Source organism: Corvus cornix, chromosome 1A (genome assembly GCF_000738735.6).
Source record: "Corvus cornix cornix isolate S_Up_H32 chromosome 1A, ASM73873v5, whole genome shotgun sequence".
In the NCBI taxonomy this organism is placed as follows: domain Eukaryota; kingdom Metazoa; phylum Chordata; class Aves; order Passeriformes; family Corvidae; genus Corvus; species Corvus cornix.
Window position 1 is genome coordinate 18,680,469 of NC_047057.1, and position 27,327 is coordinate 18,707,795.

A 27,327-nucleotide genomic window follows, 5' to 3' on the forward strand; every position below is an offset into this window, starting at 1 on the left:
AAGATGAAAACACACACTAAAAGTCATATATGATATTCATAGCAGAAGTAGGACAATTTTTTTTTTTTTTAAAAAGGGTTTTTTTTCCTAAGGTTGGGGGTAATAAGTCAGCTTTTATTTAGCAACATACTTTGGAAAATGCTTCTCTAGAATAAAGGATTTGTGTGGTAACAACATACTAATCTGGTGGATAAATATATTACTTAAACTGCAATATTTTTAAAAAGTATAAAACTCCAAATACAAATGCTGAATCTAGTGCTGTAAAGAGAGAACCACAAAAGTCAAAGACAAAATGAGAAAAAGATATTTTCGAACTTCAACACCCTGAAAAAACCAAAGTCACTATTCCTCCAAATATATCTGTATACATACATGTATGTTTATGCATGTTCCTCCAAATATATGTTTTATCTTCACTGTGGTAAAGCTAATGACTAAAATGTCACACCTTGTAGCACAACAACATGGATTTGGGATATGACAAAAGACTATAGCAATCTTCTCCATTGCTTCACAGTGTGTGCAGTAAACTATCCACAGTGATACCCACTGCGGATAAAAACAAATGTACCCGACACTTTTCAGATATGCAGTGGAGTAAATAAGTCAGTGTGTAGTAAGTGGAAAGTAATGCCAAAGAGCACTGCAGAGCTTGTGTTTCCCTCATCTCCTACTTCCCCTTCCCTTTAACACTGGCTGAGATTCACTTCTTCCCTGTCAGCTCTGCACTGTGTTGTACTGATCCTTGTAAATTCTCTCATAATTTGGAGCCTTGAATAAATACGTGGAACAGCCTCTGGCATACAGTCATTTTTATTTGCTTGTTTATTTATTTATTGGTAGTAATATAAATAACCTCCTCTCAATCACCATGCAGACTCAGTGAAGCACAACCAATGCTCCATTTATATTCAGTGGGAAAATAGGTGACAAATGTGTATGAATAAAGCAGAAAAAAACTCTTTGATTCCTCATGATCTTATTATGAAAAAAACAAAAAATATGAACTCAACCAAGGAAAATGTGAGACAGGGAAATTTCATTACAGTGATGTGGGTATCTTTGTTATATTGCATTCCTTGTATAGAAGCATTTCTACTCAGTCACACACTATTTTAAGAATCTGCTACATTAATGGTACCATTTCCTTTCCCTTAGTTTTTAGAAGTTTCATAAAAGTCTTTACTTATGATTCTTTTCCTTTTGACTCTAGAGTTTTATTGTGAATTTCACAGGGAATCCTTAGTCAGGAATAATAATTATTTTAATAAATATTTACTAAAATACCGCATTTGATTCTTTAGTAGCATCAGTCCAAAACACTTCCATGCTGCAAATTGAATGAATGTTCTGTTGCTAGTGCTGGTTGTTATAATAGCTCTTCCACAAAAATGCATGCCAGTGGTTTCTTCCCCTGCTCAAAGAGTCAAAAAATATTCTCTCCTCTTGTTTCTCCATTCCCGAGTCAAAATTCTGAGGAGGTTCATTCTGCAGTTAACTTTGTCAAATCACTTCTAACAAGACTGGGCACAACTTCCTACTCATTAGTACAGATGCAACCAATCATTAATTTTACCATTGAATTTGGAGCAAATGTACACTTATTTCCAAAAATAATAATGAATTTCAAGGGCTCATAGTACAGAGGTAGTACAGCCAGTTCCAAAATAGGATCATAACTTACTCGAGAATTTTCATACTTAATGACCTACTGAGATGTGCATGTTGTGCTTCCTTTCATTCATACATGTGGTCATGAATAAAAGGCAATGCCCTCATATCGGTGTAGTTTTTTCACATTCCTTCAGAGGAATTTCTGTCTGGTGTACTGTATTTCTATTTTCTTTTTTCATACCTGTCAAGTAGTATATTCTAAAGCGTCACCACAGAACTAATAGGAGCTTTGTAGCATGAACTCACAGACACCATTTGAAAACATCTAGTCCCAGACTAGACAGATATTGACTGAATCACATTAGTTCAAAATTGAGAAAACTTTAAATAACCCTTACAAGTAAAATCAAGCAATCTCTCAAATCTGTCCATAAATCAGCCAATCTCCTAACATTCAGGAGGAAACTATGGACTAAGGGAAAATTAACTCTAGACTTTTCACAGGCAGAAGCTGACCACCTTACCACCAAAAGACTTTGAAGTGAGATCTTTACAGAGTTGTATTTCTAGTGGAGCATCTATCCTGGAAGCTGTACAGTTAGAGAGGCTCTTATACCTTACAATTTACTTTTATTCTTGTCCTCCCAGTTGCTGCTACTGACACAGACTGAAGAAAATTTTTTTTGTCTACAGTAATTTCATAATAAATGCATTATAGGAGACACAGGCTTGTATCAAGTTTTACACCATATTTTGTATTCTTTTTTTAACTATGTTTTTCAGTTCCACCAGAGCTCCACCTCTTTTTTCCTATTTTTCTCTCCCTGTGCATTCCTATGTGGCACACATTTCATGTAAAGAATAGTGGAACACTGATGTTCCTGTGAGGATGAAGCAACAGTGGATAATATTCTGCACAGTGTGTATTTTCTGTTAACAGTTTGAGAACTAAACATAAAGTTCTCTAAATTCAGCAGCTCCTTATAGCACATAGAGTTAAAGGCTCTGTGCATCTGCAATGTCAGTGATGAACTAGGATCCATGAATGCTTTCTTTGTGCTAGTCATAAATCTGCTACATAAGCTGCTGCAAAGCTCAATTAAGACAGAATATTCTTTTAAGACCTGAAACTTGTCCATCCTTCCCCTCCCCCAATTTTAATCTGACAAGAAACCCATAAGTTTTATGATATACATCTGAGATCATTGAGTGATTACTGCCACCTAGTTAATTCTCAAAGCAATGAATTACATACAATTAGTATAAATGAAGGGCCAAGCCCTCAGTTGATGTATCTCACAGGAGATAATAAAAAATGTTTAGAACATCCAGTCACTTTTCCCCTAGGAAAAAATTGCTTTCTGACACACATTTTTTTGTGTTTATCTAATTTTCTTTTACAGGCCCCAGAAGGCATATTGACAGGGAGGGTTCTCCCTCCAATCAACATATGCTCCTGCCTAGGATGCACTCCCATGTATGCTGAGCTTTCCCTCTGTATTGCAGCACTTTACAAAGCATTTTGCCTCCCTGTTATGTGCAGTCTTTGAATTCATGAAGAAAGGAAAAAGCCCTCTGTTGCATGCTGAGGATAGGGACAGATTGTACCAGCATGGCCCTCATGCCAAAGGAAATCATAAGGGGTAAGACAATGATATCTCATGATTACAGTGTGGTTGCTCTGTGACTTTATCCTTCTGGTAAGAGTTAAACCAAAACTTTGTCATTAGTGTCACATCCCACCACTCATAACTTACTTTTAATACTCACGTTTCTTTCTACCCCAGTTTTTAACAACTGCAGTGCACGTATCCTTCTGAGAAGCCACAGTAGTAAGAGGAGAGAGCAAGCCTGTGATGCCTCTCTCAACTTTGTGAGGTCTTCAATGACAGTAAACTGAAATTCCATGCAAAGTGATCAGTCCATGAACTCTGCTTCTCTCTGTCTCAGCAGTGTAGCCCAAGGCATCTGAAAGGGACCAAGTATTATTTGGCCAAGGTCCTAAACTTCTAAAGAGTACTTCGAACACAGAGCATAACTGGGGAGGAACAAGCTCTTTCCCACCAGAATTCAGCTTGTTTGGAACAGTGCCTCTTTTATCCCATTAAAAATAAATAAATTATTCAGACTATCTGCCTTGCCCCCAGATCTTTTAGTCATGCCAAAAACTGCTTGTGTGCAGTCCTAGACTACTTTGTCAGTCCTAGAAAGGAGAGAAAGCTCTCAGAAGGAGTGATGAGAACTCAGTATGTTAATTGCCTTTTTGAATGGAGAAAAATGTAGCAAAAAAATGCTTATAAAAAGAGAACAATGAAAAATTACTTGCTTTGTCTAAATGCTTCCAGTTGTTGATAAATGCTCACTGTTTAGAGACTCACCAATTTTTTTTTTAGCCTGCAGCTGCAGAGCCAGTGTTCCTCGTTCCTTGCCATGACTGTTGATCTGACTGTCTGCCAGACAATCACCAATTCCTGCTCTGCTGTCTGCTTCAGCTATTTTTTTTAAGGGCATTTTTTCTCCTTTTCTTGAACCTGATGATCTCACACCGGAAATTCAGCTTTTTTTTTCCCAAAGAAGAGGGTCTTTTGTAATGGCAACAGAGCACTCTTACAATCAGCTGGGAGTTTTCCTTACTTAGGCAAGAAAAAAAATAAGGTCAAGAATTGACAGAGTTCCAGCAGTGCTTAAACTCTAGCAGCACAAAAAAGCTATTTAAGGAGCAACAAAAAACTAAAGACACATTTACTCTGAGGTAATGGTGACATAATTTTTTGGAGAATAATTCACAGTTATTTTAACCTATTTTTTCTTGCTGTATTCGGGACCAAAATGTGAATAGGATATAGATGTAAACTTTACATGGAGACAGTGTGTCTCACAAATCACTGTAGAAATGTTCAGCACAAAAATGTCTATTTACCTTGACAATAAAGGCCAGTTTGATAGTTTATTTTCTTTATTCCTACAATGAGCCCATTGAAAAACCTTCATCATTTTTATCCTGCTTCAATGCCTTACAGTTTTCTATCCCTTGTAAAGGAAATAAAGTTACTGAAGGCAATTTGGAGACTCTGAATGAGATCTTGTTTTGAAGTTTCATAATGATTTCATGAATTTATTTTGTACTGCAAATTACAGTCTCTTGATTGCTAACATGAGACTTTCAGGTTTTTATTAGCATGTCTGTGGCCAAGAGACTGGTCAAATTTACTTTAGCCTCGATTCAAGTTTCAGCAGTGCCCTTACTTTATAAGTAAAAGATCCCTTTGTGATCAGAATATCTTTACCTTGCTAATCTAATTCTGTACTCCCATTTTTCATTTCCCAGTTGACTGCTCCATGTCCTCCTGCACAGATATTCTTGGAGAGGAGCTAGTGCATATAATATTGTGGGAAAGCAAACCTGCCTTTCACCACCATTTTGCCCTTTAGAAAGCCTTTTCAATGCAGTTCCTAGAAACCAAGGGTTGCATAAAGCAGTGGAAATGGTCCAGTTTCTTCAGTCTGCCACTCCCTGTGGAGTTGTATGCCTGAAAGACTATGTGACCCTTTTCCCAGATGTCGCGGACAAAAGGTAAACCAGGGCTTCCAAACTCCTGTACCAGAATTTCTTAATTACCATTTTGCCCCATTTGTTGTTAGAGTGATCTCAAATTATCCTACATGGAAGGCAGAATATGCAAATGAAGCTCAAATTTACCTCAGGGATCTTTAACTTTTGGAAAACTTTTTGTATCATCTAATTCACTTATAGAGATGATAAAGATACAAGGTGGAGGACTGTGAGGGAGGGAGAGGGAGATGGTGGAGATGGAGAGAGAGATGGATATAGTTGGATATAGATGGATATCTGTAGACATATAGATCTTCTACACTTAGTGGAGCAGAGCTGTTCACAAACTGAGAACATTTCACTGCATTTGAATACCTACTATCAAATGTGATGAATGGTCCCCTGCTGGCTTCTGTATCCTTAGGGATCATAGTGTCAGACAGAATTATTCACTTTAGTTGCCTGACATATGGACAGAGAAAACTGGGTGACAGGTATCACAAGATCCTGCATGTGGACAGTTGTTACAGAGCAAAGATACTGGGGTTAATTTGCTGTTAAGTAAGAAAGCAGCCTTTGTGAGCCCATCACCTGTGCAAGCTTTGCAGTTCCTGCCAGGACCTGCTCAGCAAGTGAGGACATAAGGACAGGAGCCTTAGGGAGCTGGGGGCAGGAGCGTTCAAGAAGGTTTGTTGCAATATGGAGGGTAAAGAAACATCAGTTGAACATGGCTTTAGATGAGATAGAGCTCTTATATCACTATTAAAAACTTTCCATTGGAGAGCCTGGGCAGCTCAGTTCTTCAATGGTGAAACCATTTAAATTATAAAGAAAGGTTTGTCAATAATGAAACTCTCCTCCTCAGGTTCAGGATCAGCTGCTGATTATACATGTCAGATTCCACTACTTATTCCAGAATTTTTTCTTTAGAGTCTTCCTGCCTTGTCTCCACCTTTGAAGGATATAGTGTACATGAACAGAAATGTCTCTCTTCCACTCTTCTTATTTCCTTCTTTTCACATGAAAATAAATGAAGCCTTGAATGGAGAAACATCTGCATTACCCTTCAAAAACATCAAAAATATCAGACAGATTTTCAGTGAATGTAGTACTTTATGACAATTGTCATAATTGGCAGCATCTCTGCCTCTTTAAAAGAAACACAACGACTCCAGACATTCTCAGTTACAGCAGACTACTCTGATTTGAATTGTAACAGTTGCAAGCACCGACTGGGTAGATCATCTTGTCCTTTTTGCTGATACATTATTGTTCCCTCTGATATTTTCCTTGGTGTTTCATCCAGACTAATTTTGCTGCTCTTCTAGACAGAATATTTCGTTAGCAAATAGGACTATTGTTAGTAAATATGACATTTATTCCCCATTCCCCTTTGTTCTGTGGAATCCTGTTTTTTTCAAAAACAGTTATATTTCTCAATACCACCTTCATTAAGTGTTCCTTCCTTCTCAGGAAACCAACAGCATTTTGCATGTTCTTTGGAACTTGAGACAAATAATTGTCAGTTTGGCAAATTTGGGCTAGAACTGTCATGCAATGTTCTTGTAAAGGTTCAGGCTTGAACACCATCCCCTCATCATGTCAAATATTATCCCTCATTATTTCAGCACTTTTGGTCTTGAGATAAATTCCAGACGTTCAGGAAAAAAATAAAAGTGAAAGAACTGAAGAAAATACTCGGTCCATAATTTGGCAAAATTTCACATTTATTTTTAAATTAATAAGCAGAAAACTGAGATGAAAGTTCTTGGTTATTTAATGATACAATTAGGACATTGGCTCTAAAAAATAACATTATTAAGTTCTCTCATTTTTTTTCAATAATCATTAGTTAATTACACTTCAGTGCTTTGTATAATCTAGTAGCTGAATTTGAATCAGCCCAGATATTTGTCAGAAAAACCAAGGCCACATTGATCTTCCAGAGCATGAAGATGAAACCAAAGTCTTCCATGAGAACAATAACCACCACCCATTTATGATTCACATTTGCAAAATGAAACTAAGAAACAAATTGTGAAAATGCAAAAATAAACCAAGATCTGCTACATTTATTTTCTCCTATTTTTTCCTAAAGAAACAATATTGATGTGATTTGTGTTGTTTGTGCAGATATCTGTCCAACTGTCTCCCATGTGTACAAGTTTGAAAACAAACCAGTGGGAGGCACCAAGTCAGAATAACAATTTAATGGAAATTAAAGAAAAGGAAAAAAAAAGTAAAAGAAAACACTGGTTCAAACTGACAAAGTCAAGATACAACCTGAGTCCCTGTTAGGCAGGGTGGTGGTAGCAGTCTGGTGGAATGGTGGCTGCAGTCCTCTGAAGCAGTGATCCTGTAGTAAAAGAGTCAGCTGACATTGCTCATAGGCTCATTAACAGAAGATAGTCCGGAGGGAGTTATCTCTGAGTCATGCAGCAGGACAATGATGGGCCATTAACAGCAAGATAGTCTGGGGGGAGGAGGCAAGGAAACACTGCCCCACCTGATTTCAACAGCTCATGAGGATGGTAATAGAATACACTGCAACCCAGGACACCATGACTTTGGAAGCCACTGGACAATTTTAGTCAAGTTTGACAGAGGGATAAAGGTAACAAAGTCACTTCAACAAATTTTGTGGAAATTGTTAACTAACCATGGGAAAAAAAGACCAATTTCAGCTCTTACTGAGAAAAGGTAAATTCAGCTTGCTTATCACACTTTTTTTTTGCCACCAACCAGCTGTTTAATCAGCTAATGCACAGCTTAGATGAGCCTGGAGAAAGAGGAGCTAAGAAAGGATAATATAGGAACATAATAGGATTTTGAGTAGTTCAGTGCCAGTACAGAAATTTAAAGCATACAGGTCAATAGGAAACCACAGTTCTTTAGGTTGACTTCTTACACAACAATTTATTTCTCCCTAAATCAGCAAGTCACTTAATCTTTTGTTGTTGCTCCCTGTTTTCTCTTTCATTTACAAATGCATTCCCCTAATAAAGCAGAGAGAGGTGGACATCAGAGTCCAGAAACCTACCTAATAAATACCTAAGACCTCTATGAATGTGATCTTTGATCTAGCCAGCTGATAACTGCCCTTAGCATGTTTTTTTTTATTTTCACTGCTTCAAATACTACATAATCGAGGTTTGAGCATTAAGCAGACGAATTGTTCTTTTTTACATTTAGAGTAAGTAGCAATTAGGCAAAAATGCATGCATGATTTGCTAATGGTAATCCTACAGATGCTAATTTAATTTGCATTCTATTAGTTCATTTTAATAATTTTATGCTATTCTTATGATGGAAAATATGGAAAGAAGTCTGTAAGAAGACTGGCTATCTTATTCCTGTCTTGTGCCACTGGTTTGTTTCGTAATCATGAACAACTTGTTTTACCTTTGTTTCCCTTTCTAATCTTTGTCAATCTTGTTTGCTTATGAAAGTTGCTAAAAAAAGTAATGTTTCACTAAAGATTTGGATCCAATATAACTGAAAGAATAGGACTTTTGTTTCTGTTGTAATGCTGTTTATGGTATCTTTGTTGCTATTATTACACAACTAATGCAATTACTGTAAAGAATCTCCTACAGCTCTATCTTGCTACCTTGGCAATGTATATACAGGTAATTCCCTTCTGACAAAAAAATTACCATTGAGTTCTGCCTCAACTGTCTTTCATATCACAGAAAGACAGTGACAAAGTTTGGTGTCTTTTTATATAGATGAAAGACCCTATCATTTTAGATTTTTTTTTATATCAGGGGAAGCTTGCCCTTCTTGACAAAGCTTTCCAAGATTGAAAATCTATGATTAGACTTATATAGGATCTAAGTAACTCTAAAAATCATACAAACTACTGAAACATGTTAAGTTCTGATTTGTAACTGATACAAGTGATTATAAGCTGCAAAATAATTCATTGTAAAAATTTGTTAAAAATCAGTCATCCCAGTCACTGGTCTTGAATGTCTTACTACTTAATTGTAACTTTTTTTACCAATTTTGCTCCATCAATAATTTTATTAAAGATATAATTATACCCAGTAGCTGAAAATATCACAACTGTCTAAGACATCAAACACAAATGTTCCTTTAAAACAAAACACTTCATAATTTTGGATTAATATCCCTGTTGCACAAAGAATGTAGATAAGCATGTTGAACTGGTTGGTAAATAATCTTCAACTAAGGTTTTTGTTTGTTCGTAAGTTTGTTTTATTATGTGGGTTTCAAAGATCCAAACTAAACCGAAGTACAACGTTGCTGAAGTGAATTAGACACTTTGCACTATTTTCTAAGACATTTTAGATATGATCCACAAAGGGACTTTGTGCACCCTGCTAGGACTTCAGAGCATATCCCCAGATTTTAAATCCACAGACCACTGGTCAGGTGTTGTTAAACTTGGAAGGCATTTAATTTTCACAGCTGTTTAAATGCCAGGTGTTGTCTCATTCCCATTCTGCCTAGGTCCCTGACACAGGCCAAGTGATACCAAACTTTTTCCTGTCCACAAAAAAACGTGAGAAAAGAGAAGCAGCATCTTTCCAAACTGAGCTGCCAGCGGACTTGCAGTGACCTGACAAGAGTTCAGCCACCTTTAACCTCTGTTACATCGTGCCCAAGTATGGTGTTTAGACATAGGTGTTCTTGTTAACATGGCTACCCCAAAAGATGTACATTTTTGAAAATCACAGTGCTCTCTATGGTAAGCAGATACATCAAGGTGTCTTTGAAAGTCCTTCCCTGTGAGCTCACTCTCTACCCCTTCTCTCCTTCTTGTTCTCTCAGTTATGATACTTTTTTTCTACTTTTTTTCCTTTGTTGCAGCCACTTGGCAATTTTCTTTCCCTTATTTCAGAGGCCTTTCCAGATCTACCAACGCATCCTGTTAGCTAAGGAGTGAAACAATATCCAGACATTCATTGCCATCAAAGATGAAGTGAAGTACCCACTTAGTGGTGTTCTTTTAGGCTTCACTATCAAAACTAAAGGTAATTAGTCCTTGATCTAAAATGGCGTGATACCATTAACTTCAATGAAGTTTTATATCTTTACACCAGCTGAAAACATAATTCAAATTTCAATGGCTTGTTACCAGGACCTGTGACACAAAGGCATATTTTAGATTTAGGATTTTAAATTAACACTTTTTTTTTAAGGCAGCTGATCAGTGATTTGCAACAATAGCATTCATTGGTCTCATTCTTTTCACTTATGTAAGTACCAAACAATTTGTATTATTGATCTAGGAAGTGTTATGGTGATTTCTTCAGTGATTTGTTAGATTACATGCTCCAGTGGCTGTCTATTCCAGTGATTATTGGTAGCACAGCCTTTTTCCTCAATGTTCATTTCATAGTAGAATGACTACAGTTATTATCACTAGTACAATTATTATTGTGAGCATCAGATTGGTTAACAGGTTCTATAAACACAATTCAAAGAAATTTTTCAAATGAGGCAACATAAAATCACACTTTTTCTATATTAACTACTCTTATGTTTTATTAGTTGTACTCTCATTCATTCTCTTTCATGAAGAGGAAAAAAAAGGATCCTGCACACTGATGACTTAAGAGGACATATATGATGGTGAAGAAATCCCATGCTGGGGTCACACCGCCTGTCAGACTCACCTCCAGAGGCTTTCTCATGACACAGGGTAGGATGGGTGCAGTTACATCCTTCTCACTGCTGGTTTTCTCATCTGATAGAGCACTGGACTTTGAAAAACATAATGTTAGCCCAAATGAAAGAAAGAAATTAGTGATTACAGTACTATCCTTTAAGGTGGGGTAAGGGTTAAGAGTAGGTTACTTACTGTAGCATGACACTGACCAGGAAACGGATTCTTTCATTAGTAAGAAACTAAAGAAAAATTTATTTTGTGTATGCATTTTAAAGATTGTGGCCCTAGTAGCAAAAGAACCACAGAAGATTTTTAATGCTTTTGCTGTGTCTGTTCATCTTCCCCCAAGCCATGAGAATTCTGATATGTCTGCAGTATCTTTTCATGGCTGGTTTTACTCTGAGCTTCCAGGTCTGTGGGAAATTTAATAAACTGTTTTGTGTATGTTTATATTTTGAAATGTGCCTAACTAACAATGACATCCATGCAATTTAGGAATGTAGTAACTTCTTTGCTGCATTGATTTTGAAGGTCAAATAGCCACTGGAGCCAGTTGGAACTATTCTGATTCAGCTTGAGTTTTAGGGTTGTGTACAGATCAGGTTTTATTTTATCTGATCCAATTCACCTGCTATCCCTGCTGAAGATACAATTTCAGGAAGACAGGACTGTGTCTTTACAGATCAGAGACAGCCAGAAGAAAATCAGAGAACCAGGGAATGGAAAGTACAGGAAAGAGTAGACTCTTCTTGCTGACACAATTAAATAGAAGACAGTTATTGAACCATTTAAAGTATCTCACCTCTCTGCAAGAAAAAGCCATAAATAATGTAAGGAAAAGGACTACTTTTCTTCACAGAGCCTGCACAATGGTAAGTGTTGAAAATCACATGCACAAGTCCCCATCTGTGAATGAAGGTTTAGTTAGATGTTAAGTTCATGAACAATTAGCAAAAAAAAAAAGAAAAAATTAAAAAGTGAAAGAAAAAAAACAAAAATAGTAAACAAAGCTCTTGTCCCTATGGGTTTATTTAAACACAGGGGACAATACTGACAGCTTTAGTATTTTTCAACTAAATATTAATGACAGAATTTTGTATTAATGTGTTGGAGTTTAAAATCCAGTTCCCAATATTTTCCTCTGAACAGTACTCTTTCCAAGCTGTAGTGGCATATGGTTAGTGTAAGCCAGAACTGGATGGCTGGTTCTGTGAAGTTCTTCTACACAGCCATTTTTCATCAAAACTTTCAAAAATGTCTTTTGAAAACACATCCAGAACAATACATACTTGAAAATAAGTTTATGCAAAAAAAGAGTTTTTAAGGTTTATGTTAGAGAGTTGGATATATTACCCCAAAAATTTGTTTTCTAGGGTGATGATGCTAACTAAGCTCACTCCTTCCTGCAACCATCATTTTCCATTTCAGATCTGGCAATGTAGGAGACAGGTCACCCACTCAACCAGTAAACTGAATCAAATGGCAAATACTGTTCTGTATTTTGGACAGCATGAAGATTTCTGTAGCAGAGAGTAGTTATGGGCACAGGACATCAAAGAGAAGCTCTCCTGGTTTTCCTATAACTTAACTTCCTACCTTCACAGCTTCCTACTCCTTAGATGCACAGCCCTGAGGAGCGGCTGAGTCTCTAGGAATTCTAGCAGAATTAGCTGATGTTACTAATAGCTCAGTGACATCAGGATTTTATGTCTTATAATCATGCATTATCCAAAGCCCATCAAAATGGCATTTCTAACCTATTTACAACTTAAAATGGGCAAATTTGTCCATCACCCTGATCACCACTCCACAACATAAATACTAGGAGAATATGCTGGTGCCTGTCCACTGCATCCTAGAAGAGTACTGAAGACAACATGAGTGGATTTCTGTGCATGAAGTGTATGTCTCTTCAGTCATGGTGAGGCCCCTCTGATCCTCATCACCCACGTTTTTATTCACTCTGTGATCCAAAAATTCCAGATCCCAAACTCAAATCACCTCACAGACTTCTGTGGACAGCTTTCAGATAGAAAAGGGAAAAAAGAATAATAAGAGCAGTTGTTTTTATTAGAATCTGCTACACACAGACAGAAAAGCAGGATCTGTGAGGCCTGTGGTTGCTCCCTGAAATTTGGGTGCCTTTATTATGGGAAGAGGCTAATTACAAGCTGCTGACTGGGAGTGTTGGCAGATGATGCTTGTGATGAAAAGAAAGCTCAAAACCCGTGAGATGACTGTATTAGCTCTGAAAATGGGGAATCTTCCAAAGATGCTGGCAAAGGGGCACCTGACCTTGCAGACACCTACTACATCCATCCTGTAAGTCTGCCTTCAGCCAGTATAGCAAGTCCATCACCACAAATTTGCTAGTATTTGCAACATCTATTGACCTTCCCCAGCACCATGAGAGTCCTCAGAACAGAATTTATCCAGGATCTTTATAATCTCCTAACCTTTCAAGTCCATAAGAGACCTATTAAGCCACTCTGTGTACATTCCTGAATTTCCCCCTAGCACCATGGAGTGGATGATGCTACAGTACACAACAGTAAGCATGACACTAGAGTTCAAAGAGCTATTGACATCTGTAATACTCACGGTGACACTGTTAGTGAATCCCATCACTATGGTGTCATATTTTAAAGCTTTCTAACTTTTTTTTCCACTCTGTGAAGTGCTTCCGCAAAACTGATGTATGATCTTGGGAAAACAGAAACTCAATCTGCACTGAGTTACACCATCAAGACAATGAAATCACTGTAAAAACAGAATACTGTTTTTTTAGTACTAGCTCTGCTGGATTTTACTTGTAAAAATATTTTCCACGGGATACCTAATGGTTTCACCTGACAACAGTAATTTTTAAAAGGCTGAACTGTATTAAAAGACCTCATGTCTCTCACTAATATACTTCTTGTATGTTTTATACCTGCCTCCACACAGTCAGTGGCTTCTGTGTTGAAAAGCATTTTAAGAACATTTAAAGAAACACTGTCAGCATTTCTGATATTTTCAAAGCCATTTGAATAATTGAAACAACCTACCAAATATTTAATTTATTCTAAGTATCCTTCTGAGTCTTAAAAAAATCAGAACTATAAAAAGGATACTTATTATTGAGATCCCCTTGCTCTCCAGATGACCCCCCAGCTCGTTTCCCACACTAACTTTCATCACTTTGTTTTGTCTTTCCAAGCCCAGTTCCTGTTCTTTCCTAGCATATCTCAAGGATATATATCTTATGACTGAAGGATGGAGAGATTGATGCTGCTTTTCATAGACAGGGGGGAAAAAGCCAGCACCATGCAAAGGGCTACAGGGCTTTTAGCTCCAATAAGATTTATTGTCAGAAGCTCTGTTAGAGATCAGACAAGCCTTGAAATGAAGCAGAAAGTCTTGAGAAACAAGTATAGGGCCTGTTCTGTATAGGGCCTAGAAATGGAAGAACATTGCCAAGAACCTCTATTCTGAAAAAAAGTTCTTTGCTTATGTGTGAGAACTGATTTGTGAACAGTTTGAAATTACAACTGGGTTTTATGAACTGGCTGACTCTTTTCTAATACACAACAGGTTTAGCGTATTCTTGTCTCATATCTTCTGTCTGAGGAACTGGAGGGTCACACTTATATGTCTGGAAGAAAGAGCTGCATATATGCTAGATGTCTGGTTGATACAGTGGCTGTGGTTTGTGGTCTAACAGTATGAAGGTGGTGAAATTAAGAAAATTATTAGATGGGACTGGAGTGCACTCTCTTTGACAAAGAGAGGTGAAGAGTTCAGGGGCTTATTAGTGGGGTCCTGCCAGAGGGATATCATTCAGAGAGAGTATGCAGGTGAGAAAAAGACCATCCTGAGATTAGAAGGAGTTCTGCCTTCCTCCAGCAGGCAAAAGAGTGCTCCTACTCTATCTGCAATAACCCAGTGACCAAAGCACTAGAGCAAGGATTTCTAGGAAGCCAGAGTGGAAAGAGTGTTGTCTTAGTGTGCAAGGGAAAGACAACTGAATATGAAAACCACAGAAATTAAAGTGGCCACCTAAAAATGAACACAATCAGCTATAGCTAACAAGGGAAGACTACAAACTCAGGGTAGAGAAGAGAGAAACTGCAATCTTCCTTCAAGAATTACTTGTGGAAATTGCTAAATTTGATGAATTGGGAAGACAGCAAAATGTGTTCCTTTCCTTTGAAGGCACAGAATTGTTGACACCTCAGTGTCAGGGACAGCACTTTCTTGCTGAGCCAAGTCTCTATTCCATCTGACCAGATGCAAAAAAGGCAGCAACAAATATTGCTGCATTGAATCAGCCCCAAAGGACATCAAAGCCCAAGCACTGAGACCAAGGGAAAGCAAGGAGTCCAACTGTCTGACCTTGCAGGCAATTTACCAAATCAGAAGCTATAAACAGGCTAATTCTGATAAAATCGCGTGCATAAACATATCCTCCCAAGCAGCTGACACACATCCCTCACTGATGTTTTTGTTCATCTCAGATGTTATTCACACAGTGCAATTTGATACCTGTTTGGGCAAGCAGCCGGCATAAAGCCAGTAGTCAGGGAAAAAAAGGACTCAGTATAATGTACAATTAATGTATACGCTGGGCAGTTATGTAATTTGAAGTATACATCTGCCTGTGTCTATTTGTAAGGTGTTTTTCTTTTCTTTAACTCTGTTACAATGTCTATTAAGAGCAATGTACTTGATTACTGTGAAGTAAATGTGATAAGTACTGCGATAAGTGTGAGATTCACCCATTCAGAGGTCAAAATAAACAATAGTAATTTTATAGCCTGACCTCTTGTATGTTCACAGAAATGGAAGAATCAGGGACAATAAGAGCTGTTCTTGGCCCAGGTCAGACAGTACTTTCTAGTTCTGTTACTGGCCTTACCCTGGCATCCCTGCTCTTTTCCACTTAGTTATTTTATCCACATTTTGAGCTTTATCACCTGTGTAAAAATAAAATAACCTGGCATAGAAGTCACAAAGAGGGAGCCAACATGATTGTTAAGGGTGAGGGTGTAAAAGGGCAGTGTAAGCAGTAGGGATACTAAAGAAAAGAACTCACTGGGACTTCAGTACCTTAAATAAACAACCTATGTTATTATTGTCTCCCTTCATCCCTGCAGTTCTTTACCACAATGTTGATGACTGCTGCCACACCTGAGGAAGTATCAGTGATGATTTATCTTTCACAATTTAGATATTTGTAGCTAAATAAATTTAACTTTATTATTTTCAGAGCTAAGTCCCTTTTCTTGGAAGAATACCCCTGTCTTCGGTAAAACTGCTCTCACTATAACCTTTCCTTAAGACTGTTTTTGAGCTAATATTAAGTCCATTTCACCCTTTAGCACACCACACAAAGAGACAGAAGAAATGTTCACTCCAATTCAAGAAATTGAAGAATTCTGAAATCTAACCTGCAAACAACCTTTCCACTTTCACAGCTAAATGTTACAACTACCCTTTATTTCTTGACAGCCTGCATTCTTGGGTCCCAGGTGTAAATACTCTGGAAATCTGAAATACAAGGCTTTCAACTGTATGCTGAAAGCTGTAAATATCAGGCACAATTTCCTTTTATTTTAATGAGTGTGTTGTCATGGAAACTTTGCAATGGACTCTGGGCTTCATACTCAAAACTCTTGAGGTTTCTGGCAGTTCCCTGATGGGTCCTGTCAACTGCTCTTTCACAGGAAGTGATAATAAAAATTCACTTTCCTGTTCAGTGAACCTTGAATGAACTGAAGGAGAACAACCTCAAATCCACTTGCTTCCTCTCACTCCGAATTTCATATGCATGACTGATAGTATGCTACTTAACCCTTTCAGTAAGTTTGTAAACAGCTGGGATAAGTAACAGTTAAAACTCTCTCTCGTTTCATGACCTTGAAATTAATTCTATTTTTACATGAAACAAGTCTTAAACCTGACTTCTTAAACATTTATAAATGCTGACCTCTAAGTGAAGGTGGAGAGTAAAAACAAAAAAGCCTCAACAGTTTTAAGCAGAATACTTTTTTCTTTCCAGATTTATTTTCTGTTTTAGAACATTTTAAAGTAATGGCATAATGAGGATAATATCCTGTTTTCTGATTTTTAATATATTTTACTCTGTAAATATCTTATACAGGTATGTCACATTAGTGAGTGAAAGACAATAAAAACCCTTAAGCATCATTTTCCAGTCCACAATTATGTATTTTTCAGCAAGGTTCCTACATTCAGAAAGTTCTCCTGCTGTAAAATACCTTACCATTATGAAACTACCATTTGAGAACTATTCCCTCAAGACTTCTGCTTTTGCTGCTGAGAGAAGATTCCAGAAACCTGTCCTGAACATGATCATCAAAATGCCTCCAGTTAATCAGGCATTTATGCTTCTATGCTGCTGTTGATCCATTTGCTCTTGGTTTTCATATTTCCCAATTTCACAGCTGTCACATTTCAATGCATTGACTGTATATTAAACTAACTTGTGCCTCCCATGGCTGACTTTAGGTGCATCTGCAAGGCAAAGAACTGCTTGAAGCAGGTGATACTAGGTGTTGGCTTGCATTATTGAGTTTCAGTAACAACTTCGGGAAAATATTGCAATTCTAGCATCTCTGGCATATGTCCAGCCTCCCTGGAAGGTGAGTGACACCAACACATAGCACATTAGCTGCTGTGCCCTCATTGTCAGGTCTCCACTTCAGTGTACAGTCAGTTTCTTAGGTTAAGAAATCATTAATCTTTTTACCCAAATGTTGGTTTCATTGAGAGGAACCTCAAAAACATGCCAGCAAGTAAACAAAATCCCCCAGCAGTTCTAGCTGCCTGTCCACCAATATAATAAACAGGACAGAAAGTAGAATTGTTCACTCATTTCTGTAAATTCTACAAAATACTACTTAATTCTGCTGGGAAGTTTTATGTGATTAAAAAATTTAGAAACCACTGCTTCAACCATTTAGAAGGGATCAGATGACAAAAGGAGGAAGGAAAATGAAGAGGTATTAGTTGTCACTGACAACTCATAAGCAGTGCTTACAGGTCATGTTCATATAGGTAGAACATTAAATGGGCTCAGATCTAGTGCTGGTTTTTCTTGTTCATTTACATAAGAAATCAGGATGACCACATCTGTACACACTTATATGAAGTACATGTAAAATGGAAAAAAAAAACCATATACACATTATTTTAAGGAATTTCATTTTCAGAGAGATATAGCAGATTTGCAACCTGAAACATTGCTGATCAAGAGGAAGAAATAAAGTAGTGACACAAAATTATGAGTTACAGAAAGCTGATGTGGAGGTGCAGCAGAAGCCTCTAGTCTTGGTGAAGCCCACTGGAGGATTGAATACCAACAGAAAAAGATCTGGTAGAGAGAAGCTTAGTTAAGATTCCATCAATAGAAAGATGAAAGAAATATTTAAAATTAATAGTTCACCAGTAGATGTGTGCATTTTTCTCTATGCAAATTTTGAGTACCAAGATTGCCTGCAATTCCAAAAGGTGTTTGCTAGATAACCCATCACTATTATTCTTGAAGGCAGATTCAGAGGAAATACTAGGGGTTTGTGTGGGCAGCAATAACTACATGAATTGGTCTCTTCTGATGTTAAAGTCCAAGGAAGTAATTATGATTGTGTGAATGGCAAAATCTCCAAATCCCTTCTCCAATCCACAGCACCAACACGGAGATAAAAATTCATGCTGAACTGGCCAATAAACTGCTGGATTAAGGTTCACCATTATCACTTCCTTTGAGCAAGTGTGATTTTGCAGCAGGTGCTTTTGTCTTCAGTATTGTCTCAAAATATATTAATGCCTAATTGATTTCAGTCCAGACACAGTGACAGACCACAGAATTGTTTCTCTAGATGGGTGTAGACCTTTCCTAGGTCAATAGCAAACACTAACTCAATGCCTCACTTTGTCTAGGAAGAGTATGATATTGCCCTAAAAACACCTAACTAGAAAATACACAAAAGCACAAAAAGAAATTCAACCACAAAATTCACATGATAAATATGCACACAGTTTAACATTTCTACTTAGGATTTCCATACTGACCACTAGCAGAAATTCTTTTCACTTAGAAAAACTATTCAAACAATGATCAGCTGCACTGAATGAATAATTTCTGGTTTCAGATACTCTCTTTCTAGAACACTACCATTTTAAAGCTTGTGTTTGCCATTTGACAGTGCAGCCCTTTCTTCATGCGAAACTTCTTTGAGATGGAGGAAGAATTTGCATTTTGCCTTTACACATTTTGAGTATTTCCACTGACTTCAACTGGCCTTGAAATCAATGGAGCTGTCACATACATAAGTCATCACAGTGTCAGCCAGACCTTTAAACAGCAACCACCATGTCTAGCTACATCTGCAGAAGAATTCAGTCATTTACATATGGCACTTTTGAACCCACAGATGCCATACTCTCATCAGAGGCTTGAAGAAGGGTGGGAAGAGAAAGTAAACCATCATATATGTCAGACTGGCCCACTATGAAATTTAGCCTGCTTTCTGTTTCTTCTAATGAACAGCATTATAATGAAGTTATTAGTAAGCTTAAAGATGGTTCAAATTAGTATCAGTCTTGTAATAAAACAGCATAGAAAATATAGAAAACATGGACCCTTATTTCTTTGTGATCATACATCTCAGACACTTGTCCTTCAAAGCGTTTATATGGTAGTTTCACAATGTCATCAGGATTCTGCCACATGCGTGAAAATAAAACAATTGTTACGGCAACATGCTGAGACAGTATTTATAGTGTTTCACACAAACAAACAGGTTAACAAACAATAGGAAGAAAATGGACATTAAATTACCTGAAATCAACTGAAGAGAAAAGCCAAACATATAACGGAGGGGAAAATTATGCCACTAAAATTTGCTCATGATATGTTTCTCTGCCAGTTATTACTTAAGTGGCTCTATTTTCTGCATAAATATATGCAATATGCATTGTTTAAAAATTGTTTCAAACATCCGGTTTTATTTTCAATATTTACAGAGAGAGACTGAGAGAAGAATGGGTGGCTAAATTCATATAAGGCAAGACAAAGCTATTTCGTTATGGTAAAGGGCATCATAACAGTAACACATAAAAACCAAGACAGACAGGTAGAAGAATAGTTATAAAAATCATTCTGACACTAGTTAACATCACTCTGAAGAATTATGCAATTAAGCCTTGCAAAATAAAGGGAAAATATATTTATGTTCATTCACACACAAGTGTTTTGAGCAAATGAAAAGTAAAAAAACCCTCAGCAATTAACAGGGTGATTAGAATATTATAAACTGGTGGCTATACCACCTACTAGATGAATTCCTTATCTCGTTAGTTAGGTGATAGAAGGGAATAAAAACCTATTTTGCCACACACATGTAATCTGATTACATGGAATTAGTATGGCATATTCTGGACAAGGATTTTACATTACTGAAATCTGAAAAAGAATTCAAAAAGCTATCTAATTGGAAAACACATTATATAAAATTTGGATGCTTTGAAATAGGGATGGATAACTTGGATATGATCCAATATAAATTCTGAGCCTGGGGTTTTACGTTTTGAAATCTACATCATCATCTTTTAAACAAACAAAAATAGACAGAAAACAGCAGAAATGATGCATGCATATGTCCACTGGCCATACAAGTTATATATCTTGCGGTAGTTTTTAGGCAAACACAAATAACTTTAGTTAAATGAAGAAGTTTTGCTTTTTACAGCTATACAGAAATTTAGAAAGATGGTATCAGATCTTGAATTCTTTATATATGCATTTTAAGCTACATTTATTCAATGCTGCCACATTCACTGCACTTAGAATTTACACTGCATGATGCTGTTTGGCATGGAGGAATACCCTTGGCGCAGGAACTCCTGTGTGCAGCTGCAGTGAGAGATGCAGGCTGAGCTCTGGGGGCAGAAGCCTAGGCCTGAGCACAGGCTTTCTCACCCTTGCACTGTAAGGGTATAAAAGCCCATGGGGGTTCCTTTGTTCAGGGCCCCTTCTCAAAGTCACCCAGCTCAAGCTGTTATTTTGTTATTTAGTTATTGCACAATGACTAAATCGTTTTAGATTCAATCATCTGAGACTCTGCTCTGGGAAACCTAGGGTGGAGCCAGTAAGGAGACCTGGTCTGAGTATGTATGGGGTGTGTAGGTGCAAAGGGGGTTTGATCCCATACTACTGCCTTGAAGCAGTGCAAGAGTGACTACCAGAGTGGATGATTGGACAGGGAAGGTTCCTTTACATTAGAAGAATAGATCTCAGGATCCTTTATATGACCTGAATGATTTAAACAACACATATGAATGGAAGACCTGTGCTGCCACTTTTGGTTGTCACGACTGGACACAAATGTATCGCATTCAGGCAGGGCAGCTCATCTAAGATAGTAATTTAAACACAAATTCCCCTCCCAGGAATTGAGGCAAATCTTGATCTTAAATGTTTGTACTTGACAGTTGGCCTGATGCTGGCTAATAACTAACTTTAACTAAAACTCACACTACTTTAACATTGCCAGTTTTGTATAACCAGATTGGAAGAGCAAGAAGTTCCCTGTGTGCATCCCTGTCCCAGCTTCTTGTGTGTGTGCCCTCACACCATTTCCGGGCACAGCTGAGCTGACACAATTCTTTGTGGGGCTTCACTGTCACCAAGATCACTGAACCCACCTGGTTTGAAAATAAAATGGTTTTTTATTATAATACCCCTTGGGGTATCTTTGACCTGCATCGCTTCATTGTTTCAGTCAAGACCCCAACGTCATGAAAGCTCATGTTAGCACAGCAGAGATGAAGAGGTTGGAAATGCATTAAACTGCTGTCGTCATGGAAGCTGACATACTGTGAAACTACAATTTGAGGAGATCAGCATAGGGTATTTTCCCATATGAAACTGATATTGTACCACATTAAATATTCTGAATCTCCAGCAAAACTACATTTTTTGCCATTGTAGCCAATGGGAACCAGATTTGCACTGCCCATAGCAAACAACTGGTAATAAACTGCAAAACAAAAAGCCCCTAATTTTAAAAAGTTAAGTGAAATACATTGAAGATCCCTTCTTACAGGGAAAAAAAAATGTTTAATATAAATTTTAATTTTTTCCAGGATTTCTTTTAAAAACTTCTAATTCAAATCATTAGCATATGACTGAAAGTGTCAATCATCCTATAGATTTCTTTATACCGATGGGGATCAAAAAGTATACCAAGCATTGCAGAAAGTAAACATGAATTTAATCCTAATTTAGGGTCCTTAATTCTCATGTTTTACTATATTCTATAAGACTAATGGAAAAATCTGACCTGGGAATCGACTAAAAAGTCAGGAAAGATAAGGATATACTTAAGGCTGGTCAGAATGCTTGTTTCAAATGTCTTGTCAAACCAGCTTGATTTCTCAGCTGTTCATTGTGAAGTGCCTGACGAAGGTTTTTTCCATTCAGTTTTTTATTTCCATCTGCCTCTGCATTGCATAACATAAGCTGTCAGGAGTATTGGGGTTTAACTCTGTACTGCATAACACACTTTTCCTTTAGAAAAAAAGGTCTATACTAAATAAGCAAGATGTACATTGAACAGATTATGAATTGGCCATGGGCAGCTTTCAGTGTGGGAACTCAGTTTAATGGTGATCAGTACTCTACGTTATTGAGCACCTCTGTCATTGATCAGGAATTAAACATAGTATTGATTCCAGTGTATTTTGCAAAGTCATTCAGAAAGAATGGATAATTAGTGGACCAAGACAATCACATAAAGCTTTCCTGCATTGCTTAGTAAATTCACAGAATTAATTTAAACACCACTGAACGCGAAGTAAAAAATCTAGAAAGATGCAGACTATACTTACAGAATGATGGACTATATCCTGGAAAGCTGAGATTAGGCTGGGAAGTGCTGGATGAGAAATTTGATATTCATTCTCAGTGGTTTGCATAACAGTCTACTGCAATGGCAAAAAAAAAGCATGCTTATAACACTGCAGAATCAGTTAAGGCTAGCATTCTCTTATTGTTATGTTTTAAAAATGACATTGACTAATCATTCAGAAAACAAGCCATAAATATATTTAAAGGTGGAAAGAAATGTCTGTGAGAGGCTGTAACAAGTCCTTCTGTTTACTTTATAAAAATGCAGACAGAAAGGGGATTTGAATGTATTGTATAAAACCTTCCTGTGGAGAAATTCTCTGAAGAGTGTCTAATCCAGTGGCAAAAAACTGAAACCAGACAAATTCAAATGAGAAATTATGAGCACTCTTCTGAAATTGGCAGGGATAAGTTAATGGAGGAAACTATCAAGAGAAAACATTTATTCCCTAACTGTTGATGTGTCTGGATGGAAAGTTTGACTCAAAAAAGCAAGTTATAGATCAGCATCATCCCTGATTCAGCCCAGAGCATGCCCTACTGGATGAAATCTCTCCATCTGACATATCAAGGTAAAATGCATGATCTAGTGTTTCCTTTTTGCTTTAAACTGTTAAAATGCCTGCTCTCAGTGCCTGAGGGCTTTTACATCACCCAACCACAAAAATCTATTGTCCTGTGGTAACTGAACTGCTATTTTTAACATTGTTTTCAGTGTTACCCTTAAAAAGGCACAGGTCTTAAATCATTTTTCAGTAAAAAGAAACATCTGAAGCCTCTTATATTGGAGATCAGAGATTGTTGGTAGACAAAAGAAAGGCACTGGTCCATTATCAGGCTTATATTTTCATTATATTCTCTGATTTAGAAGACCTCTACATATTATTCTTAAAAGACATGACATTATAACCTCAGTTTTTCATTAATAAAACTGTATAGCTTCAAATAATAGCATGGTTTTCCCATGTAGTTGTCTGGAACAGACTCCTCTTGCCTTAGTGGGAGGGAATTTTCACACATATATATATATATATATATCTATGTAACTCTAATCTGTCATGCCCTTTCCAGTACTATTTTTTTTTTTTGTAATGTTTAAGATTTTCCTAAAAGGACAGTACTTCTAGAAAGTAATGTCCGTGTCATATTTAACAATTTAAGTATGGTATACTTTAAATAGTACAAGTACACAAATGTGTGATTTAAAACAGCTATATTGTAAAGCCAAGGCCTTTAACACTCGTGATCTAGATACCAACTGTCATTAAAATACCACTCAAATGGTACTCAAATTAGCCTCAGAAAGATTTTGGGCTGCACCATGACTCAAGACCTGAAGCCTTGCCATGTCTGGATTTGGGTTCGTGGCTCTGGTCCTGGAATCCACCTCACAAAGACTCTACAACACACACTGGAAGGGTTTTCAGCCACTGGGAGCTGGTAGAAGGGGGTTTTTCCCCTCGCATGCCGACACAAAGAAGCCCGGAGGTCAACGCTGAAACCCCTCTGGAAGGCGGCACTCAGTGCCAGCACACAATGAAAACGGGGCAGAGCTCCTCACCCAAAGGGGCTGCATCCTTCTGTCACTGTTCTGCAGGCACGCAGGCGAAGGCAAAGAAGAAAAGAGAGGGGACTCTCCGTATGTGTTCCACGCAGGTTTATTCCCGTGAAATGACAGGGACAAAGAGACCAACTGGTGGGAGGGTCCAGGGATCTTATACTGGGTACAGAATAGGTGGGGAAAGGGATCTCAGCCAATGGGATAGAGACAAGCAGGTGGGGTTGACAGGAAGGGAACCAATGGGAACAACACATAGGAGGGACTCAGGGAAGGATCCAATGGGGCGTCGAGGAACAAAGAACTTTCTAGAACTAATACATATTAAAGAAGGGAAATGAATATACATAACTTCATACATAAAACTAGGAGACAAAATATTAACCAATCAGGGGAAAACATGCAAAAGCTAGAACAAGGGAATCATGGGTTCTCACCATGACTGAAGTTACGTGCTAGACTTGGGTTGCTGACCACCACAGCTGGTTGTCTGAGTTCTTCTCAGGAGACAGAGTATCCACCTGCACCGCTACAACACACCATGAAGACTGGGGTGGGACACAAGCTGGGAACAGGACCACCACAGCTAGTGCAAAGAGCAGAGGATCAAGCTGGTCAGAAAAATTACTGAAGAGTATCACCAATGCGATTCTGCCTGTCCCCTGAAGTTTTCCTTACATACTAGACTGGGCTTTCTGTCTGACTGCCTTTCTTGAACATGAGTCTTCTAGCCCATCATCAGGCAGGGGATGACCAGCTCCCTTCTCACTGTTAGGTGTCCAAGGGGAAGCTGGGGGAGGTGGCACTGCTTGCCTCTTGAACTGAAAGGTTCAATGCCACTCACCACTGGCATCACTGCAGAAAGAAATGCAAGACTTCAGATAGGATTCAGGGGCACAAAAGGAGATGACTGGCACCTCCTAATTCAGAATCCACCAGGCGGGAAAAGACCTTGATCAAGAGGGCTGAACTAGATGAACATATGTCTAGAAATATAAATCTTGGCATGAAGTACAAGATATTTTGGACAGGCACTACAGCAAATTCTTACTTGAGGGTTCTTAGACTACACAGGCCTTATGGTATTAAATTGGAGATCTCATATATCTTGAATAAATGTATTGTTATTATAGCTGCGTCCCAACTTGCCACATTCTCTCTTTTAGGTATATTGCTTAGTTTCAGCTGTAGTCTAAGCCAGAGCTCTTTCCAAAATCTAGTTACACCTCTCCACATTGTTCCAGTAAGAATTCAGACTGGGTAATGTGCATTGACAGACAAGATTTCTGGCATTCTTTCCTCCCTTGTATTGTCAAAAAGGCAAATGAGATACAGGAGAAGGGCCAGGGCATGCCAAGGTCCATTCACACTTCAAATAATCATACCACAGAGTGTCTGTGATGTCCCTAAGGCCTTCCCTTCCTCTTTTTTCTCCTAGATGGTGATGAGGAAAACAGATTTTGAAAAAACCTGGAAGTGTGAATTCACACACGGGATAAATGCTTTTATATCCCTTTAAGCAAAGCAGATTGACAGCTTACTCAAAAAGAAGCACTTCTAAACACAATGCTTCATTAACCAGCTAAAATGAAAACTTCTTTCTGCAAATAAAGTGGCATCTTCTTGAGAATTATATCCTAGGAAAATGCTGCAGCTGACATTGTGCAAAAGTGACAAAATATTTTGCCTGACAAAATCTTGATAACATTTCATTTTATGTTTCAGAGATTTATACTCATGGATTCATATTTTCAAGGCCAGAAGGCCCCATTAGATGCCTTGCATGAAACACATCTTTGAATTAGAAATCCTTATTCTTGTACAGTTTTCAACAATTTCTGTTCTACCTAACACTTATCTTTCAAAGATGTGTCAAGTCTTGAGCTGAAGAACTGGGGATGTTATTTCATTTCTTTTATGTTTTAAAATTTGCTTTGAAATACTTGCAACCAATTTCTTACCTTGAAACTTCAGTAATTTTTATGGATACTTGGAATATTTGAAATACTTGGGAAAAAACTGAACAGATTAAATATTTACTGAAAGAGCAGCTAATTTTTAAAAGCTGAAGGGTTAGTGGCAAAGATGAAAACTGGAAAATTTCATTTTTGCAAAGCAGAAAGTGCATAAATATATATAGAGAGTATACTTGGATTAAAACCATTTGCACATCCAGTCAGACTTGGGGAGTTTGCTTCACTTTTCTGCAGATATTTTTAAATGAAGACTGATAATTGATGTAGTTTGTCAGACAGAGCCACCTTAATCCACTGGGTGTGCAAAATTACATAGCCCTTCAGATTCCCAGTTGCAGGTACACACCAAAGTCTAATACGTGCCTTCCTTGGTGATATCTTAAATTAGTCTAAGGTGACACTACAAACTCAATCCCTTAACTGCATAAAGAGTTTTACCGCTGCAAGTACAGCACTGAGTTTGTTTCCTTCAAATTTTCATCTTTACATGGAAAATTAGTCAAGCATATACTTGTTTTTGCCACGTAGGCATAAAACTTTATGTACATAAAGCAAGGATGCAACTGAATAGCAACCAAACTAAACTTGTGAACTGAATCCGGATCATGAAGAAAACTGTAATGAAACTTCTACAGACCAACAGTTAGAGTAGATGCAGCTAAAGATTTTTTTTTAGCAGTTAAAATATGCAAGTATAATTTCGAGATTCTCTTTAATTTTTCCTCTGACATTAATCTGACGAAATACTCAAATGCTTAATTGATGTGATAATGTAATTCATATCTCTTTGTCTGTGGGTTAGGTTTAATGTAACAAAGGAATGCTAACAATTCCAGAAATGTTTTGGATAGCTTCCTTACTGGTCTTAATTGGTGGCTTTAAATGGGACAATAAAGGAAAGGTTTACAATAGCTGCTTTCATATAACTTAAATACTTCATGGAATTCATCCAGGATATGTAATGCAAGGAATTTTTGTATTCTCCTCTAGTGTTCAGTGAAATGAACAAACAGAAAAATATTTACCAAGAAAAATGCATAATCACAGCCCACCAATATATTTTCATTAGTCTCT

At 37.5% G+C, this 27,327-nt stretch overlaps 2 long non-coding RNA genes across 4 annotated transcripts; both read right to left on the reverse strand.

Moving 5' to 3' along the window:
• Positions 1-3,382: 3,382 nt before the first annotated feature.
• On the reverse strand, positions 3,383-13,729 carry LOC109144105. 2 transcript variants are annotated; one of them, XR_002044619.3, is made up of 4 exons: positions 11,611-13,729; positions 10,816-10,902; positions 3,996-4,250; positions 3,383-3,585 (listed from the first exon to the last, which is right to left on the reverse strand). It is a non-coding gene; the product is annotated as an uncharacterized LOC109144105 (long non-coding RNA). The 2 variants fall into 2 exon arrangements; XR_005604393.1 differs by having other exon boundaries at positions 10,816-13,729.
• Positions 13,730-18,683: 4,954 nt separating this feature from the next.
• On the reverse strand, positions 18,684-24,859 carry LOC109144104. 2 transcript variants are annotated; one of them, XR_002044618.3, is made up of 3 exons: positions 24,715-24,859; positions 22,701-22,796; positions 18,684-19,532 (listed from the first exon to the last, which is right to left on the reverse strand). It is a non-coding gene; the product is annotated as an uncharacterized LOC109144104 (long non-coding RNA). The 2 variants fall into 2 exon arrangements; XR_002044617.3 differs by lacking the exon at positions 24,715-24,859 and adding an exon at positions 24,281-24,365.
• Positions 24,860-27,327: the final 2,468 nt, after the last annotated feature.